At 42.1% G+C, this 21,922-nt stretch overlaps 1 protein-coding gene across 2 annotated transcripts in view; it reads left to right on the top strand.

The window, feature by feature from the left end:
* The window catches only part of LOC311248963 (uncharacterized protein), a 61,890-nt gene that overhangs the window by 12,882 nt on the left and 27,086 nt on the right, over positions 1–21,922 (top strand). The window lies entirely within an intron of this gene.

The following is a 21,922-nucleotide window of genomic DNA, read 5'->3' as shown; positions in this document are numbered from 1 at the left end:
TCACCGCAGAGTTTTATCTGACGCAATTGGTGCGAGTTCGGTCACGTAACTTGCACTAGACCAATAGCAGCTCTCCTTGTTGCCAAGTTACAGACAACAAGAGATTTGTGTAAACAGTAGTAAAGTAGAGCGGTGGCTTAAGTTGCCAGGAGAGAATCGTATCCTTGCAGATGCATACAAACATTGTTTAGAGATCGAGTTTGCCAATGTTCCCGGGGATTCTGGTTTTCACGCTACTTGCTATAGGCGTTTTATCGACAAAAAACGCTTGGATGCAGCTGCGAAACGGGCTAACAGGTGGACGCGGGCAAATACTGCGGCATGGTCATGCTGGACCTACAAAAGGCCTTCGACACTGTCAATCACACCATTCTGATTGACAAGCTAAAAGCAATAGGTTTTGATAGTTTATCAGTGAGCTGGATGCAATCCTACCTGGAGGGGAGAGAACAGATGGTGCAGGTAACCGGTACCCTATCCCCCCCCCCCCCCTCACAGTGAGCTGTGGTGTTCCACAAGGAAGCATACTAGGACCGCTACTGTTCCTAATTTATGCAAATGACATGTCGTCAGCTTGTGACTGCATCTTGTTCCTGTTTGCGGACGACTCAGCCCTGCTGGTCTCTGACAAGAACAAGTTACAGGTTGAAAAAACCCTCAGCTCAGAACTAGGCAAAATCTGCATATGTCTTGCTGATAACAAACTATCATTACACATGGGCAAAACAGAGTCCATTCTCTTCGGTTCAAATAACAAACTCAGCAAGACCGACGGCTTCTCAGTTACAGTGGGTGACAATATTGTCACAAGGAAAGAAGAAATTACCTACCTGGGTTCCATCCTAGAGGCAAATCTTTCCTGTGACAAAATGGCATCCAATGTAATAAAAAGAGTCAACCAACGAACTCTATTCTTGTACCGGATCTCCTCACTGGTAAACAAGAATACCCTGAAGACTCTGGCAGGAGCACTCATTCAAGGGTACTACGACTATGCTTGCACCTCATGGTACCAAAGCACCTCAAAGGCGCTAAAAACAAAATTATAAACATCTCAAAACAAACTGGTCAGACTACTGCTTGACCTTACTCCTAGAACCCACCTCACCCCTGCCCACTTTGACAACCTAGGATGGCTTAGAGTAGACGACAGAGAATTACGCAACTTGCAATGGGCCTGGTCTACAAGATACACTACACGACCAAGGTACCCATGTACATGTCAAAATACTTCCCAAAGGTCAGTGAATACCACAATCACAACACCAGAGCGAGCTCCACAAATCATGTTAAACCCAGATTCGGCTCAAACAAGGGACTAAACACGTTTCGCAATTATGCCACATCAATGTGGAACGCCCTACCCACAGCTGTAAAGGAATGTGAATCACTACCCACTTTCAAAACCACTCAAGAAACACCTACGGAAGTCTGCAATTCGAAACTGGCCCCTGTAAATGTCCTAACACAACCCCCTCCAATGTACAGTAAATGACCAAGTATGGTTTTGTCAATATTCCAATGTACAGTTTTGCTTGTACAGTTGTACAGTGTGTCCCCCACCCACCCACCCCTCCTACCCAACCCAACCCCCCACCCCACCAACCACCTCCAATGTACATCCAATGAAAGTCCTCTGAACAAACTTCGATCCAGGACAGGCTTATGTAATGGGAAATATTTAAAGGACAAACGATGAGCTGTTTACATTAATGATTCTGAGTCATTATTAATAATAGGAAAGTTTATTTCACCGTGGCCACAATGAAAGGACAGTTTACAGACAGAGACACATGTTAATACAGTAGCCTCTGGCCATAAATGACCAAGAGTGCTGTTCACACGTATATTAAATACACAATTGAAATGACGTCCCCTAGACACCCAGATAGGTAAACAAAGTCTTGTCCAAAGGAGAACCAGCCTTGGCTAGGCGGTGTTGTTCGTTATGTGGAATGCTAAACAATCCTTGCTAGGAGAGAAGAAGATTTAAAGGGACAGTAGTGTCTGCCCCATCTGAGCACATTATATAGCTGGTCAGAGTGCACCAGTCAAGCTGTGTAATGACATGATAATATATTCCACGACACTTACCAGCTTTTGTTGGACCTGTACTACCAGGCATTTGCAAGACAAGGGACAAATATGTGACTGTGAAGGGCAACGCAAGAGGGTGTACTCCCTGTAACAGGTTGTGTGATATCGCACCTCAATTGCCACACAGTCTTTGTCTTGGATATGCAAAAGCAGGCTGGTGTCTTGCTTCACCTGGGCAGCTCTCAGCAACAGGCATTTAAATAAAATTGGGAAATGACATGAGTGTGTGTTGGGACTGAGAATTTCTTTGATTGTATTTTGATAATGTGAGGAAAATGTTATCTATGTCAATCTGTGTTAAATCTCTGCAGACCTTGTGGAGACTGTGGCTTCACCCCCCCCCCCCCACACACACACACAAGGATACAGGACACAGGCATGCACCCCTCCCCCAGTATTATGTGTGTGTGTGGGGCGGGGGTTAACAGAAGCTAACATACTTTAAACATCACTATGAGATTTAGTAGTAAAACTACATACAGTATCTGAAGAAAACTAGAATGCTAGTTATGTCAACTATAAAAACTAGGGATGTCCCGATCACGTTTTTTGCTCCCGATCCGATCCCGATCATGTGATTTTGAGTATCTACCGATACCGATATTTCCAGATCCGATCAAAAAATAAAATAAAAAATAAAATAATTTTTTATTTATTTATTTTTTTTATTCAACAAACATGACCATGTTCACGTCTTAAACTCATACTGAGGCCTTAGTTTTGGTTTTAAATTGCATATCATCATTCATTTATTTATTGTCACACAGAGCAGAAGAATTTTGCCAAAACAAACCAATAGTATCCAGCTGCAGAACGGCAGATCAGCCACTCTCTCAGACCCAAACGCATTTAAGTTGATTTAATTATACATCAAATGATTTATGAAGTTAACTTTTCACCTGGATAATGTCAACATTCAGGGTGAATGTAATGTGAGAAAATTGGGGGAAAAAAAGAAAAAATTATTTGCGTCTGAGAATGTGGCCGGTCTGCCGTTCTGCAGCTGGATACTATTGGTTTGTTTTGGCAAAATTCTTTTGCTCTGTGTGACAATAAATAAATGAATGATGATATGCAATTTAAAACCAAAACTAAGGCCTCAGTATGAGTTTAAGACGTGAACATGGTCATGTTTGTTGAAGTAAAAAAAACAAAATTGCTGATATTTTTTTTATTGCCGATCCCGATCTTCAGAAAATCACGTGATCGGATCGGGACATCCCTAATAAAAACACAGCTAAACTGTATCTCAGCACAGCATCAAATAGTGTATTTTTCACATTAGTGTAGCTAGGCTTTTTTTCATACCTGCAGACAATGTTTCAGCCATAGATAGATGGTCCCTCTTGCGTTTGCCCTTCACAGTCACATATTTGTCCCTTGTCTTGCAAATGATGCACAAGACTGGAAGTACAGGTCCGACAAAAGCTGGTAAGCCTGTCCTGGTTTGAAGTTTCTTCAGAGGACTTTCACTTGTAGAGCCATAAGTTCTGGCTCTGCTTTCACATCTTGAGCTGCAGAACACATAGCCCGTTTCGAAGCTGCATCCAAGCGTTTTTTGTCCATAAAACGCCTATAGCAAGTAGCGTGAAAACCAGCATCCCCGGGAACATTGGCAAACTCTATCTCTAAACAATGTTTGTATGCATCATTCTGCAATGATACGATTCTCTCCTGGCAACTTAAGCCACCGCTCGACGGAGTTTCTATCTATCCCACCGTGTCTGTGTAAAATTGTACACTTTCTTTCTGAACGGATGTGAGGTGCATATAACATTGTTTTGAAACCTTTTTGCGAACTTTAGAAGGTGTTTTTTCTCTATTTTCGTCGTCTTCTGTACTCGTCGATGAGTACTGCCTTTCAGTTGCTTCCATTACTACTGTTTACACAAATCTCTTGTTGTCTGTAACTTGGCAACAAGGAGAGCTGCTATTGGTCTAGTGCAAGATACGTGACCGAACTCGCACCAATTGCGTCAGATAAAACTCTGCAGTGACCAAATATCCGTTTGCGAGGAAAGATCTAGTCCCGACTTTACGAAAATGATTGCGCAAAATGTGCTATTTTGTCAATGGAGACCTTTTTGTTCCTAAATCTACACCAATCGAACTTTCACCCAAAGTGAAAATTGTGTAATTCGCCGAGGTGGGAACGAGAATCGCTTTCTAGCCACTTCTCAGCTTTCACCATACGGCCTACTTGGCGAGATATTTGCAGCTCTTCTTGGCTTTCTTAGCTGGTGGAACCGCACAATCCTCTCTCAAGACCATCATAGAATGTAATACATTTCTATCCGGATTCCGGTTGCTGTTTTTCTTCTTCTTCGGGTCGCAACCGTCTTCTGGTCTGACTTCCTGTGCTAACGTTCTAATCTACACTGCTGCCACCTGTCGTCACGGAGGGGAATTGAAGCCATTTTGTAAAAATATATATATTTTTTTAACAGGAAAAATACGGGAACGGGATGACGGCGGGAAGGAAGGTTGAAATACCATACAATCCCGGGAAAAACAGGATGGTTGACAGCTATGTAGTGGAACCCTATCCCTTATCAATCTAATACCGAATAAATTTCTTCACATGTACACACCCATCCTCCTGGCCACACCCACATCCGCTCCTCTACATAAGCGGGGACGTGGCCATACTAACAGCTCCTTCCCAAGTCTTTCACCACGGTAGCGAGTAACACCCCTGCACAAAAAGGGCAGTAAATTAGACCCAGGCAACTACCGCACTGTTTCTATCCTTACCTCCATCTCGAAAGTCATGGAAACAATTGCATACGAACAGGTCGAAAAGTACCTAAAATCTAATCTACGAATTCCAATCTGGCTTCAGATCATCCCACTCCACTGACGCATGCCTTCTCTATTTAAACGACCACATCAAACAAGAGGTGGACGCGGGCAAATACTGCGGCATGGTCAAAAACCTACAAAAGGCCTTCAACACTGTCAATCACACCATTCTGATTGACAAGCTAAAAGCAATTGGTTTTGATAGTCTATCAGTGAGCTGGATGCAATCCTACCTGGAGGGGAGAGAACAGATGGTGGAGGTAAACGGTACCCTATCCCCCCCCCCTCACAGTGAGCTGTGGTGTTCCACAAGGAAGCATACTAGGACCGCTACTGTTCCTAATTTATGCAAATGACATGTCGTCAGCTTGTGACTGCAACTTGTTCCTCTTTGCGGACGACTCAGCCCTGCTGGTCTCTGACAAGAACAAGTTACAGGTTGAAAAAACCCTCAGCTTGGAACTAGGCAAAATCTGCATATGGCTCGCTGATAACAAACTATCATTACACATGGGCAAAACAGAGTCCATTCTCTTCGGTTCAAATAACAAACTCAGCAAGACAGACGGCTTCTCAGTTACAGTGGGTGACAATATTGTCACAAGGAAAGAAGAAATTACCTACCTGGGTTCCATCCTAGAGGCAAATCTTTCCTGTGACAAAATGGCATCCAATGTAATAAAAAAAGTCAACCAACGAACTCGATTCTTGTACCGGATCTCCTCACTGGTAAACAAGAATACCCTGAAGACTCTGGCAGGAGCACTCATTCAAGGGTACTACGACTATGCTTGCACCTCATGGTACCAAAGCACCTCAAAGGGTTGACCTTACTCCTAGAACCCACCTCACCCCTGCCCACTTTGACAACCTAGGATGGCTTAGAGTAGACAACAGAGTACAGCAACTTGCAATGGGCCTGGTCTACAAGATACACTACACGACCAAGGTACCCATGTACATGTCAAAATACTTCCCAAAGGTCAGTGAATACCACGATCACAACACCAGAGGGAGCTCCACAAATCATGTTAAACCCAGATTCTGCTCAAACAAGGGACTAAACACGTTTCACAATTATGCCACATCAATGTGGAACGCCCTACCCAAAGCTGTAAAGGAATGTGAATCACTACCCACTTTCAAAAACACTCTCAAAGAACACCTACGGGAGACTGCAATTCGAAACTGGCCCCTATAAATGTCCTAACCCAACCCCCTCCAATGTACAGTAAATGACCAAGTATGGTTTTGTCAATATTCCAATGTGCAGTTTTGCTTGTACAGTTGTACAGTGTCCCCCAACCACCCACCCCTCCTACCCAACCCCCCCCCCCCCCACCCCACCCACCCAACCACCTCCAATGTACAGTCCCCCCCCCAACCCCACCCCACCTACCCAACCTCCTCCAATGTACAGTTGCTACGTCAAATGTGATCTGATATCTGCTTGGAGAATGGCATTCTGTCTTAAACTCGAAAGCGCGTTCCCGTTCAGGTCATTTGCATACAAAACAACGCCTCCAGCGCTCCTTATAAGGCAACTAGTGACGCAGGTGTGTGCAAATGGAATGGCGGAAGTGCTTTGCGAGTCTTGCGAGCCGCGTGATTACGAAACCTAGCATCAGTCAGTGCCAATCAGAGAGCGTCTCCGAGAAATGCAGCTAGGTTTCGTAATCACTTTTGCGCGGCATCAAAACTAGATTAGATTAATGTATTGGCATCATATACAGCTGGCGGTACACCTGCCGCAGCGCGCGCGCACACACACACACACGCGCGCGCAGTACTGTATATGAATGAATTAATGAAATATAATATATATAGCCTACGGCAGGCGTAATGAATGAACGCAGTATGGCTTATTATTCCATAATTAAGCCTATAGGCTACTGTTCATTCGTAGGCGCACACAAGACTTGTTATGAAATATTAATGCAGTCTATTTCCACCGATTAGCTTTAGTTCTTATTTATTTATCCACTGTCATTTCAGTGTTGGTGTATAGGCTATATAGTGTATTTCAATATAAGTTTAATTTATTAATGATATATTCGAAGGAATGCAGGTTTATAGCTATATCAACCCCCTCCAATGTACAGTAAATGACCAAGTATGGTTTTGTCAATATTTAAATGTACAGTTTTGCTTGTACAGTGTAAGTCTATCCCCCACCCACCCATCCTACCCAACCTCCTCCAACAGTTTCTATGTCAAATATACTCTCTTTTCTGGACTCTTTTTGTATCACAAACAGTACTGTATTTGCAAATCTGGTACGTCATAAATGTATAGATGTAGCAGTACTGTCTATCTGTATGTCGTATATGTTATGATGAATGGAAAATGGGGGACCCTGATGTAAACAAGATGAAAGTCTTTCTCTGGTCTACATCCCCTTAACAATTGTATGTATTGAGCTGTACTGTACTGTACCCATTCTGCAATCTGTTAACCCATTCTCCGCCGATGACGTGTTAACACGTCATTCTCCGCCATGCGTAATCTGCCAATGACGCCGTAAGGCGTCTTTGAGATCAATATTTCATATGTTCTTCATGGTATTCATATTTCACCCACGGAGTCTTGGGTGATGCTGTGGGACTCGGCACAACTCTGCAACGCTTCAATACCGCCACCTGGTGGCCGATCGGCGAGTTGCCAAACAGGAAGTTGCCCAAACCGGAAGTGGTCCGTCCCCTATTTTCGTCCGGCCACTCGGTGATCGTCCCGGGGCTCAATATAGACACTGTCGATATGAATCTTTGCCATAACTCAATAATCAACATGATTTGGACGTGTATTAGTAATATACAAACCGGAAATGGATCGCATCGATCAACATCCCATAATAGCGATATTTTTGCTCCACTCTCATCCCCCAACGCTACGAGGAGACTGGGGTGAGTTTCAGCGTTTTTCTTTACCATTTTCGACGATACAAACTGCTCTGATCAATATATCACCCATACTACATGAATCATTTAACGTCGGTCATTGAATTATAAACGACCCCCCCCCCCCGCCCCCCCCCCCTCCGTTCACCCGCAGATGACCAGTCATGACGTTTAGGACCATGTACAGTTGAAATTTTTAATATAACGTTGATCGGTATCAAACTGCATTCGATCATCTAATATATGCATTTAGGCCTATATCTCACGTTCTATGAAATACTGCAGAAAACGATAAAAACATATTTATACTCTAAACGGTATTTTAGTATGAATGTGTGAATGAAAAAATAAAACGTTCCTACATCCTGAACGATAGATAATTGATGTTGAATGGGCCATAGTAATGTCAATTTAGCAATACAATTTAAAAAGTTATAGCCCTGCAAAGAAGGTGAACATCTCCATAGACAAATAGCGCTGGCGGAGGATGGTTTAGGATGGATATAAGCCCGGCAGAGAATGGGTTAATAAAGTTTTCAATCAATCAAACCGAAGGCGAAGACCACAGGGTCCTCAGTGAGTCAGTGCAGAGCGCTCGCTATACTCATATAACTATGGTTATAGAATAACCGCATGTTATATATCGTATAGCTTACGCTCTGCACTCTAGTGGAACACAGGAGCTGAGCAGAGCGGAAGCTCGACAAATGTACCCGCTGAGGCCCCCCACAACCATCAGAACCGGGGAGGACCCGAGCCCCCGGACCCCCCTAGAGGGGGACGGGAGGGAATCGGATCTGACTGTGCGAAGAGGGTTTAGCAACTCAACGCACAGGGTGAGCAGATCGTGGGACTTACCTTCACACAGAAGGACCCGCGACTACTCGGGCGCGCATCCCACATGCCACTAGGGAACGAACGGGAAGGGAAAAAAACCTGTTACAGCCCCTAACATCACAGGGTCAAGGGTCAAGAACCCAACCCCGTGGCAAGGCCATAGCAGCAGAGCGCGGAGGAGGACCCAGCCCCAGGAACAGCCTGAGGGTCAGGACCCCCTGGAAAGGGGGCCTGGTGAGGCCAACGATGCCGTAGCATCGAGACCCCACCAGACGTCACTAGTGACACCACCCCCCACATCGCCAGCGTATCGGACAGGGCCCAATCCAAGAGCAGGCCCCCATACAGCACGCCGCCCTGAAGCACTCTACAGAGGCTACACCCCCACAACACTGTGGGGTAGGGGTGGACGGCATAAAGGGTATACGGTATAAACGGTATGAATTTGCGCTACGGTATGGATTTTGACTATACCTTGTAACCGGTAGAGCAGCTCTAAAATAGCAATGACGTCATGTAACCACAGCCAGGGCGCGACTATTTCACTCGTATTTGCCCCTAAAAATAGATAGAATTAGTCATAGATATATGTGCGAACTGGAAAAAGTTATTTAGGAGCACAGAGGCTTCGCGCAGTGGGCGTGTCAACTAGAGGATGACATCTTTTCGGGATTCCCATGGGATGGGAGTCAATTTAACTTTTACTCCCGGTCCTGCCCAATCACGGGATTCAAAGTCAACAGGAGCAGAAGGGAGTGGGAACTATGACAACAAAATCAACAGGATTTGGACGGGAGTGATACATCGGTGCATCACTAATGTAAATGTTTGGTGGTTTTATATTTAACTAAGGCAGACATCAGGGCTGTACACCGTGCTATGAAAAAATCGGTCTGTACTCTGTGCAATGAATGAATTTACTGCACTAGCACTGTGCAGGCGCCCCGACTGAACTGTAGGGGTCGCTGTCCACAACGCCCAGGACCCACCCACGGCTTCCCTCCCCCTAACTCAGCCAAACGAGTTAGTATAGCGATCAGCCCAAGCCAAGGCAATGCTGACTCTCCGGGAGTCGAGACCGCAGCCTCTTGCATTGGTGACAAGCACAATCTCCGCTACGCCACCTGACCGCCCCCTGTTCATATCGATACTCTTATTTCGAAAATCCTGTGGCAGGTCTCATTTCCGCCCAAGCGCAGCTCCAGCCATAATATCTATGGCTCCGGCAGCTAACAACGTTCGGTTCATATCAATACTCTTATTTCCTCCCAAGCGCAGCTCCGGCAGCATAGCGTGCTATGTTATCTTTAGAGTGCGCATTTTGCGACCAGTCCCTGCCTGTTTTTCCCTGCAACGCTTCCAATGCATCTTACATGCTTTGCATCCTCACCAAAACTAACTAGTTAGCTGCTACTGGTTGGCCAGATAATGTTGATATTTAAACATAACAAATATAATACATAATAAATGTATACATGATCATGCAACATAAAAAAAATTAGGAACTGTTTGGGAGAGGGAGGTAGGGAGGGGTTTTAGATTGTGAGTTCCTAATACAATTAGCAGTATTAGGGGGTGGGAAGCTGGTGGGTGGGGATCGGACGTTGTGGACAGCGACTCCTACAGGTCGGTTGGTGCGCCTGCGCAGCAGATTCAGGAAGCGACGGGGCGGCGTGTCCCTCCCACGCAGACCCTCGCCGCTGAGAGATCGCGCTGTGCAGGTGAAAAGATGCGACGGCTGCTTCCTCGAGTACCGGAGGGCAGGGCTCCAGACTAACTTTTTTCACCACCGTCCCAGAACCGTCCCGAAATACAATTTTAACCGTCCCAAAGTGAATGTAACCGTCCCAAAAATCAAATGTTGTTTCTTTACTTTGGTTTTGTCGTCTATAGTTGTTATTGTCATAAGAAACACCATTCAGAGAAGGGGAGAATAAATTGATTTAGTCAAAAGGCTCCCAGGTGGAAAGATTTCACAAGAATAATTATGATTAAAAATAAATAAATAAATATATATAAAAAAAAGTGTTTAACAAGGTGCTAGTATAGGGATATTTGGTCACGGTGCTGTTATAGTCAACCAATTGGCGCCATGTTGATTATTCCTTCCATAGGAAAATATATTTAAATGCATTTGTATTTTATTTAGTTTTAGTTTTTTTTGTTATTACAAATGTGTGTGTTTATGGTTGAAAATGTTAGAGATAAATAAAGATCAAATCAAATCTAACTGAATAAGTTATCTTTCTTCTAACAAGAAAGAAAAACGTAGTTTAGCTTTAAACTATATAATGTCATTGCGTCCAGAGATTCCACCTTTGATAACTAAAGTAATGACACTTGACTAGTAATGAAACATGTCCCTTAGATCGCGCTGTCCTCCTGGTCGATATTGATAACTGCTGCTAAAATAAAATAAAATAAGTCCAGAGTCGAGACTCTGTGCTGCTTCCAACGAATCCCAATAGCATGCAGCTGCAGAGCCGCAGAGCCAGGGGCACTTTTAGGTCTGGTCACAGGCCCGCTCAACAGCGCCCCCCACCCAACGGCTGAATTGCCAATGGCTGAATTGGAGTATTGCACTGTGCAATACTCCAATTCCGTGGTTTGATGCAGTGGACAGCATAATCGGCCAAAACCAACCAGTGATCCCTCCGTTGTTTAATAAATTCACTACCCACATTAATGTGGCCGGTTAGCTCATCCAAAGCAAGGGAGCTCGACGTGTTTGTTCAATCACAACCCATCGCACTATTACTACTTCCAGTAACGCAGCCTGACGTTAGTCCATCAACTAGCCTGCCAATGGATAAGTAAAGTTTTAGCATCCATATTCTCATGACTTTTCAGTGTCTGATCCGTCTGCGATCCATTGTGTTTTTAACACGCAGCGTAAGTGACCAAAACCGCGCAGCTTATCAATGTGACTAGTTGTGTTCAGCGGGACTATAGCGATCAAGTATATTATGCATATTACCTTTTACGTTGTTCGATATGTTTTACAGGGCTGCAACGATTAGTCGACATTAGGCCTGCCACGATAACACATTTTGCTGGGCGATTAATTGCCCCCGAAAATATCGCGATAAGCGATATTATTGCGACCGGTTAGAGAATTTTTTTGAGAAATTTATTTCCCAAAACTTTTATTTTGAAGCCCACCGCTCCGTCTTTTCCGGTGTTTAAGACTTTTATTTTGAAGCCCACCGACCGGACCGGAAGTATTGTTGTGATTATCCTAGCCGACAACTTGTCTCGTCCGGTTGTGTTTTTTAGTTTTAACGTTAGCTACTAACGTTAGATGCAGCTACTACAGGCAATCAACGATGAGGAGGAAGCGTCAAAGCAGTATTATAATAGAATAGCTGTGGTGCGTAGGCACTGCAGCACGACTCGAAAACGACCTGTTATAATAAATTAATTCATGTTTAACTTGTCCCCGTCTCCAGTCCTTTGACTAGCCCCACCCGTTCATTGTAAACAATGATGCATGTAATTGTATTAACGTTATTCTGTGTTATTCTAACGTTACACTACAAATAACGCTACTTGGTTAAAAGGAGCAACACTATTGAGAAATGTAGTTAAGCTATGTGGTGTTGCCCCACGGAGCTCCTGTGCTGTGCTGTAGTAAAGCCAGCGGCCCGCCTCCCAACACGGACAGTGACTGACAAGGGGCACTGGTTCCGCCTCATTAAAACAAACGCGCAAATAGCAATTAATCGCGTCCGTCAAAATCATTGCATTCATTTAAATTATCGCGGCAATTAATCGATTTATTGCTTATCGCGGCAGGCCTAGTCGACATAAACGACGACGTCGATCATAAAAATTCGTCGACGCAGAATTTTTGCGTCGATTAGAATATACATATATATATATATTTTTTTTTTAATTTAAAAAAATTTAAATGTGCACTACCTATCTTTGTGAAAGTGGCTTCTCAGCTCTGGTCCAGCTGAAGACAAAGCAGAGGAACAGATTGGACATTGGGCATAACAAAAAATATTGTTTGTTTCCGGTTGCCAACCGACCCTGCCAATTTAGGTGCAACCCAATATATTTTATGAGTTTTTAAGTTTTTTTTTTTAATAAAGTTTCATAGAAATCTTAGTCAAACCTTTAGTATTATGGATATTAAACATGCTGGCAGAGTACATGCATTCATGTTGTTGTGAACATTTTAATTAAATAAAGAAATTCCCTATAAAATAAAATAAAAAAATAAAATAAAATAAATTCCCTTAACTGACAACCAACAGGAAACAAACAATATTTTTTTTTATGCCTTGAGCATGACCTCAGAGTTGCTTTGTCTACCATCACCCCAGATGTTGAGGCTCTTGTCAGGAGCAAACAACATCCCCAGTTATCCCATTAGTTCCCTGGGATGTTAAGCTAAGAAGTCTGCTATATATATTTTCTTTTGTTATTTAAACACTTCCACTTTAATATGTATTATTTAATTTATTTATCTTGTTATGAGTGATTGTTGTATTGTTCAAATACATTTTAATTTAAAGTTGCTTAACACATTCTCTGCCACGCTTATATCCATAAATGTTTGATCACTGCCAGCACTGTAAGTCTATGGAGATGTTTACCTTCTTTGCAGGGCTATAACTTTTTAAATTGTATTGCTAAATTGACATTACTATGGCCCATTCAACATCGATTATCTATCGTTCAGGATGTAGGAACGTTTTACTTTTTCATTCACACATTAATACGAAAATACCGTCTAGAGTACAAATATGTTTTTATCGTTTTCTGCTGTATTTCCCAGAACGTGAGATATAGGCATAAATGCATATATTAGATCATCAAATGTACATGGTCCTAAACGTTATGACTGATCATGCGCGGGTGAACGGAGGGGGGGGGGGGGGGGGTCGTTTATAATACCGTGATCGTCGTTAAAGGTCAACCTCCACGTTGTATTTTTGTTCAATAAACAATGTGGACTAGGCCAACAGTGACTTTCATGAAGAATTGTAAAAAAAAGTATTGAAATTGACCCAGTTTTAGCGTTTTTATCAAAACATTTTGTCTGCCCAACACAATCAACATGCACTTGCATATTTTAATCAATGGTTTATAACGTGCACGTGTAATGTCGTCACAACAGGTATTGGTCACCAGGGGTATCACCAGGGGGCGCTGAGAGTCACACAGCTAGTGGCAGGCAGAGAGCCTTGCTACCATAGATATATGCTTGCTACTACTAGCCGAATGGAAATGTATCTGTTTCACCTCACTATTGCTCCGTGATTATAGCCATCCATCCATCTCTAAAGCTAACCACGTTACCATATTTGTAATAATGTAAATCATTGTGTCGTTGTACACATTGTGTTTATAACGTTAGTAGATAACATAGCTTAGCTTGGTAGCTATTGTGCTAACAACATATCCCGACATCCGGCTCGCTGGTCGGCATGAACGGCCGACCCAAAATGGTTCTCTCCTCTCTGTACACCCCGACCCGACCCCACGGGTGCCCTGCCGGGGGGCCCATGGACGCGACGGCGGCGGCAGCCGCAGGGCGCCCGAGCCCGCAAAGGCTAGTGTTACACGATAGCTATGAGCTAACTAGCGCTGCGGGCTCCGGCGCCCTGCGGCCGCCGCTGTTGTCGAGTCCACAAGCTTCACTCGGTGCATCAGTCACGAAAGGGGCTATGATGAGCTTGGCAAGCCAGAGTAAAACACAGTTTTCATTCAATCAATCAATAACAACATTAACCAGACTCTCGTTGTGTCTATTATGCTAACGCTAACGTTACCTCATTGTGTCTATTCTACACAGATAGCCTCTCGTGTCTATCTGCTAACGTTAGCATTAGGCTAACTAACGTTACGTCCCTAACCCCCAACAACAAGCGTAACTAATCAGCAATCTTTTTGTCAGACTAAACTCTCCGCTCGGTGGCAAATTGTGTTGATGTCGGTTTTGTTTCATCAATAAATGAGGCAGAATACACAGTGACTGTATCCTTTTTTATTGCACTCGTTTCTTGCTGCAAACATACAAAAGATATCCTACGCGAGACATTAAAGATGGCGGCGCGGACATTCTGTTTTCGTTCAGACTCCCCAAACAGTGACGTCACGCGTCTCTCTTCTGACCAATCAGTGGTCTGCAGTTTTTCACGTGTCATTTCTGGAGCTCTCATGCTGATCACCAGCAGCCCCGCCTCCCCACACGGAGACAAACTGAGTACTTTATTTTAGTGGAAAAGCAACATTAGATTCGGCTCATTAATATGCAAGCCACACCTGTTGTGACGTCGGCGTTTTGATAAGCTTTTTTGATTCGCGCGTGCATGTTATTCGTGCGTGGACCTTTTTAACTCTTTCAGAGTGGCATTTCCGGTGTCAAATGGAAATAAATAAATAATGAAATTATATACCAATGATGTAAACTACCCATAATTGATCAGTAGGGTTTAACCTAGAGGTTGGCCTTTAAATGATTTATGTAGTATGGGTGATATATAGATCAGGGCCCTATTCCCCGTACCTGGTTCAACTAAGTCGATCAAAAGTCCCATTATCCAGATTCAATGAACCCGATGTTTGAATCCGGGATGTTCCTGTTCCTCGAAGGTGGATTCAGTCTCGTTCATTTGAACCAGACTTTAGACTCAGGATAATTGCGCGCGGCCGCCTCAGCTGAAAAGACAGCAGGTGTCGATCGCAGAAATCCTGATTTTCTAACGGCATTGATTGATTGATTGATTTAAAACTTTATTAACAGATTGCAGAATGGGTACAATGCAGTACGGCTTAATAGCCTCGCCGACAAGTTAAATGCATAATCTATAGGCTAATTTTAAGTCCCTCATTACCCCAATCAATCAGATTATATTTCTTTAAACGTGCCTGCTGGCAGTAGGCTTATGGAATGAATAATCAAATGAGATCTTGCTAGCGAAAATAATTAGTTCAACTCTTTCAGAATAAGGATAAAAACAAGCCCAAATAGTATATCTAATTGATACAAATTATATTATGAGGATATCTGTACTGTATGTGCTTAGGTATTATGTACTATATAAATACATGGTTTCCAAAGAGAGGCTTGGAGGGAGGCTTGCAGTTACACTATTAATCAGGTTTTAATCTGTTTCGGACCTAATCCATACATGCATTGAATTGATTACCCTTTGGTTTATACCAGTGACACCTCATGTTCATCATCAGATAACAGTGCTTGAAAAGATAAATGCATTTTCTCAAATTCATTCATCAAAAACGTCAAAGGCTCATTCAATTTATCAAGTCACGTCACGTCATCAAATCCATCAAACAGCGCATCTCCTCATATATTTTAATCCCAGTTACAATATCACAATAACGTGTGACACTGTCACAGTGACAGTGATACAATTAAATACTCCACAGATTCAGATTCCTCATAATTCATATCCACAATCCGCGCATAGACTCTTCAGCTTGAATGAAACGCATCCGGGTTAGTGCACTGCAACCCTGCCCAAGCCCGACGGGGCCCGACCCAACGGGTTCGGGCTGGGTAGGGCTTTATTTTTAAATAAATAATTCGGGCTCGGCCGGGCACCGCCGTTTTTTATTTGTTTAAATTTTTTTATTGTGCTTTTTATTTTAGATTTTTTTCATATAACTAGGGTTATAGGATAACCTTCGTTTTCCTTAAGATTCGTTTTCTCTTTTGCGCAAGCTGTCATAAGATAAACATTTGGATGTAATTACCGCAGCGCGCAGGGAGAACTCAGGGGAGAACTCAAGGGAGAACAGTGATGACCAAATGAACCGGACCGAAGTGGCATTGGTTGTGTTGGAACATAGCCAGTTGGCGAACGTTTTAATTTGTTCTTGGATGTATGTAGCCGGTTGGCGAAGTTTTGTTAACGTTGTTCAACGCGTTGCTGACGTCAACAGCGAAGTGGTGAGTCTGATGTTTATTATTTGCTGGGTGCTGCTGCCCTGTTTTGTTGTGCTTTCATTATGTTGCTCTGCTCGAAATCTGATTTCTGTTTTCTGTTTGTTTGTATAGTGACTGAGTAGGCTATTGTGTAGTGTGTGTGTGTGTGTGTGTGTGTGTGTGTGTGTGTCAAAGAAGATTCTATAGCCTTCAATACGTTTTACGAGGCTGTCTAATAAGCGAGCACTGGGACGGCATTCTAATAAGAGCGAAACAGGCTATGTAAATGCTTCTTAGTTTTCAGCGTGATATGTGTTATTTAGGCAGACCTATTGGACATTTTCGTTTTTGTTTATTTATTAAGTTAATATATAAAGTGTTAGAATATTTAAAAAAAAAAAATTATATTGGACTATATAATAGAATTTGCGAATCAGGCTATAGAATGGTTTATTAGTTTTCAGCGTGATATGTGTTATTTAGTTAGACCTATTGGACATTTTCGTTTTTGTTTATTTATTAAGTTCATATAAAACCGTGTTTTGAATATTTAAAACAAATACAAAAAAAAATAATTATAATAATACTTCACGCGGGCTAGGGCTTAAAATATTATTTACAGTCGGGCTTATTTTCGGGCAGGGCCTGAAGTTCACGGGCTCGGGCTGGGCACAGGCTTTATTTCAAGGCCCTTGCAGACCACTAATCCGGGTGCTCCGTTAAGCAAATACACAGCGAAGAATATTAAACTAATCAGAGCCAAACACCCGTTTCATTCATTAAAATATCCCTGCAGGATTCACATTTGCAATGATCCGTTTAGTCCGTTATTAAAATAACTGTGTCGCGAGCGCCGTATCCGTATAAATATGACGTGCATTATATAGGACAAAGTAAATTCATAGGCTGAATATGATTTATTATCAGCATTTTAGGTAGACCTATTATTTTACATTTCAAACGAAGCACAAAAACATAATTCAGAATGGCATAATGGGATCTAGACTGTGAGAAATATTTCAGGAAGCGAGCTGGCATTTCTTTGCGGGGGCGTGGCCATGGTTCATCCAGCTAACTGAACTTAACCCTGCCCTCGACCAGGTTCAAACTTTCTGATCTGTTACCATGGCGATTTAGAAAATCCGACGTCGGGGAATGGAAATGTCTGGCTTAAGTCAAGCTATGCTGAAAATTATCCGGCTAACTCAGTTAGCCAGGTACGGGGAACGGGGCCCAGAACAGTTTGTATGGATAATAATAAACAAACAGGCTGAAACTCACGTCAGTCTCCTCTTAGCGTTGGGCGATGATACTGGAGCAAACAGATCCCAGTTATATGATGGGGATCGAGTCGATCCATTCCCGGTTTGTATAATAATAATAATAACAGCCCAAATCATGTAGATTATTGAGTTATGGCAACGATCCATATCCACGGTGTGTGTCTTGAGTCCCGCGACGATAAACGAGTGGCCGGATGGAATTAGGGGACGGACCGAGCTGCAACGGGCATATCCGGTTTGGCAACTCGCCGATCAGCCACCAGGTGGCAGTATTGAAGCGTTGCAGAGTTGTGCTGAGTCCTGCAGCATCTGAAAAGGCTCCGTGAGTGAAATATGAATACCATGGCGAAAATATGAAATATGATCAGAATAACGTCGTACGCCGTGATCTGGCAGAATTCGCATGAACTTGAAACCCGTCTTAAGCCGTTTCTGGCGGAGAAAGTGTTAAGATCCAAATTCAAATGTTTCATGAGTCATTATTTTAATTTGCTATGGGATCATCATGTTATGTTAAGTTAACGGTTAAGGCAGAGGACTGGACAACAGGGTGACATTCACAGGTGTGCAGACTTGAGCATGTGAGGTAAAACATGCATTGGAGAAGGAGCCATGCCCACAGGAAGCAGAGATTGAGGGTGTGACAAAAATAATCGTTAGATTAGTCGACTAATCGAATGACAAAAATAATCGTTAGATTAGTCGACTAATCGAAAAAATAATCGACAGATTAGTCGATTACCAAAATAATCGTTAGTTGCAGTCCTAATGTTTTGTCTATCTGTCTGTAATCTATGTGGTTAGCGTGCGGCATGGCCATAATGTTTTTAGTGTAGGAAAAGTATCCAAATCCCCGCCTGTATCCGATCGTGTAGGTTTAGCTGGTACATTATTTCCTGAGGTAGAGCGAAAATGTCCCGTGTAACTGTTTTGGTTAATTCAGAAATATATAGACTATAGACTCTCTCCTCAATTGTGCCTGGCTGGGAGCGAACCAAGAGTGCAGTGTGTACGCAAACCAGAGGGGGGAGAGGGAGGGGGAGTTTGCACTCAAAGACGGAGCGAGGACGGAGCGGAGCACCCGCTCCTAATGAGAAAGCCCCCCTATAGATGGCAGGCCGAGTCTGTCTAAAGTGAACTTGATTGATCCATGTTGGGAGACTACACAATTCTTTGTGTGTGATATCTAGTTATTATGTTGAGTCAAAATACGTTTGTTGGCCAGCCGTCTGGTGGTCATCGGTTATCGTAATCTTACATTTAAATTAAATGTTTGCTCATGCATATCTTTGGACACCTCTAGCTGATAAACCAATCAGGATACAGAAACGGGAAATAGGGACCCCAAAATTGTCAACAAGAACGGAGAATGGATCTGACTGGAACGCTAGCTGGATTATACATTGCAACATGAGACAGTAAATACTATTGTAATAAAACGTTCAAAACTATGTTCAATTTGTGTATTGTTTTGTTACTATAAGATTGTATTTCGCACTGTATTAAGCCATACCGACGTCACAGATGAGCTTTAGATGGTTAACGTGATATTAACGTTAGATCTATCCGACCTAAATACTATTGTAATAAAACGTTCAAAACTATGTTCAACTTGTGTTTTGTTTCTTACTATAAGATTGTATTTTGCACTGTATTAAGCCATACCGACATCAGGTGAGCTTGCTAGCCATTAGATGGATAACGTGATATTAACGTTAGATCTAACCGACCACAATTTGATTCGAAATGTATTACCTCACTTTGTTGGTCTCTCACGAAAGTCTTTCTCTGGTCTGCATCCCCTTAACAATTGTGTGTATTGAGCCGTACTGTATTGTACCCATTCTGCAATCTGTTAACCGTTTTCAATCAATGTCAGACGTCCTCTCTATAAAAAAAAACGATTGAATTGCTCAGAATTTTAAATTATGTCCCCAATAGGACATAATAATATTAATATTATTCCCCAGTATGACACAATAAACACAGAATGAATGCTACCAAAGAGAATGCTATATGCAATTTGCTAATATACATAACATAGCCCGCAGGAAGGCAAAGTTGACAAACACCACAAAAGGTTTGTACCAAAATGCAATTTATTTTAAACATAATGATACATGATTAATGTATTTTTTTACTGGACTGGCCCTGTAATTTGCCCTTCAGGTGAAAACTAGCAATATGGGTGTAAGAAAATGTGTATTAATCCTGTAACATGAGTCAAGGTCAGATCTAGCCTGGAATAGAGAACAGAATGTTGATTTTTTGATGTTCAAGTTTCTTTATTAGTTGTCATACAGAAGTACAGAATACTTTTATATAAAATGCTTCTTTCTGTTTTGCTCCAGAGATTGTGCTAGATAAAAATAGATAAGTATAAAATAGAAGTCAAGTACGTAGACAAGTGTTCAAACAGTTCAATATATACATACAATGTACAATGCAGAGTAGAAAAGTAACTGAGTTACAATACAATATACTATACAGTACAATGCAGAAATGGGATGAGGTACAATTTAGGTACAATTTACAGTAAGGTGTAATGAGGTATGGGTTGTAGTGCAAATTCTTTGCCAATAAATATAAAGTGTGTTTAGGTGTTCTAAAGTGGGTGCTGCAGTGAGTTGTTTGTTTAAAGTGAGTGTGTGCGTGTGGATGTGTGTGCTGTGAGTGCATTTGATGGTTGTTACATAGTGTTATTGTCATTTGTATGTGTGTAACTAGTACAGTGGAGGGGTGTCCAGTCCAGGGCCCAGAGAGTAGAGAGCTGTGTGAGTCGTCCCCGGACAGCTTATGTGAGAGGATGACCATCCTTGTTCAAAAGTTGAGCTCTTGCAGATTAGCCTGGCCCCACTTCTATTCAGAACAATATATATATATATATATATATATATATATATATATATATATATATATATATATATATATATATATATAAGGGGACTGCACATTGTTTATTCACTGTGCTGTTTACCATGGCCTCTCATTCAATCATGATATTCATTGTTTTGGGAAATACAGGTCCTGCAGTTGCCACTCTGATAATGGTTCTTGATATAGAGCAGGGCCAGTCACCTCAAGAGCTCAATCTTTGAGCTTGCATGATTACTATATAACCCTCAGGCTAGGGTTAGATTAGGCCTAGAATATATCTGTCGTGTGGTCCAGGGTTGAGCATCTGGGGAAACAGAAAAACAATCAATACATTTTGGAACATTGTTACTACAATAGATAACGTTATTCATCATATTAACAGATTGCAGAATGGGTACAGTACAGCTCAATACACACAATTGTTAATGGGATGCAGACCAGAGAAAGACTTTCATCTTGTTTACATCAGGGTCCTCCATTTTCAATTCATCATAACATATTACATACATGACATACAGATAGACAGTAAACAACAGCACAGGGACCATCCAATATCAAACTATTGTTAAGGGGATGCAGACCAGAGAAAGACGTTTGTCTTGTTTACATCAGGGCCCCCCATTTGTAATTCATAGTGACAACAGCATCTAAAACAATATATTTATATGTATATTTATATATTGGAAGAGTATATTTATGAGACAGTATATTTTGTACATATGTAACGGTTGTGACAACGTCACCTCAAACTTCTAACGTCACAGGCAACAACACAGACCGCTATACCATAGTGTAACACACAGCAAGAATGTGAAACAAGTTACTATTATTAGTATTGGGTTAGAGTTGTTTGATTTACACTAACGTAATGTTAGATTTCTATCTGAGAAAGTTAAAATGCTAACGTAACGTTAGTCTATGTGAGCTGGCTACAACATTTTCCAATGTGTAATCGGAAGTCAAAACGGACTGCATATAAACTGCTGATGACTCATAACTTCCTATCACGTTTGAATAATGCTGTAAAGTTAAGTAAAAATGCATTTCAATAGTAATGTATATGAATTGAGAGCTTACCGATGCAGAGCTAAATCCACTGTTGACAACAGACGAGTCGCAACATTTACTTCCTAGTTCTGGAGCTTGAGGAATGTCATTGGGAGAAATCAAGTCACCTGACGTTGTAACACGTTTTGATTGGTTCCGCAGCAACGCCCCTTTTCACA

This window comes from Notolepis coatsorum (assembly GCF_963971535.1).
Source record: "Notolepis coatsorum genome assembly, chromosome: 2".
Classification (NCBI taxonomy): Eukaryota; Metazoa; Chordata; class Actinopteri; order Aulopiformes; family Paralepididae; genus Notolepis; species Notolepis coatsorum.
Note: the sequence above shows the minus strand (reverse complement) of the source record. Positions and strands in the feature narration are given on the sequence as shown.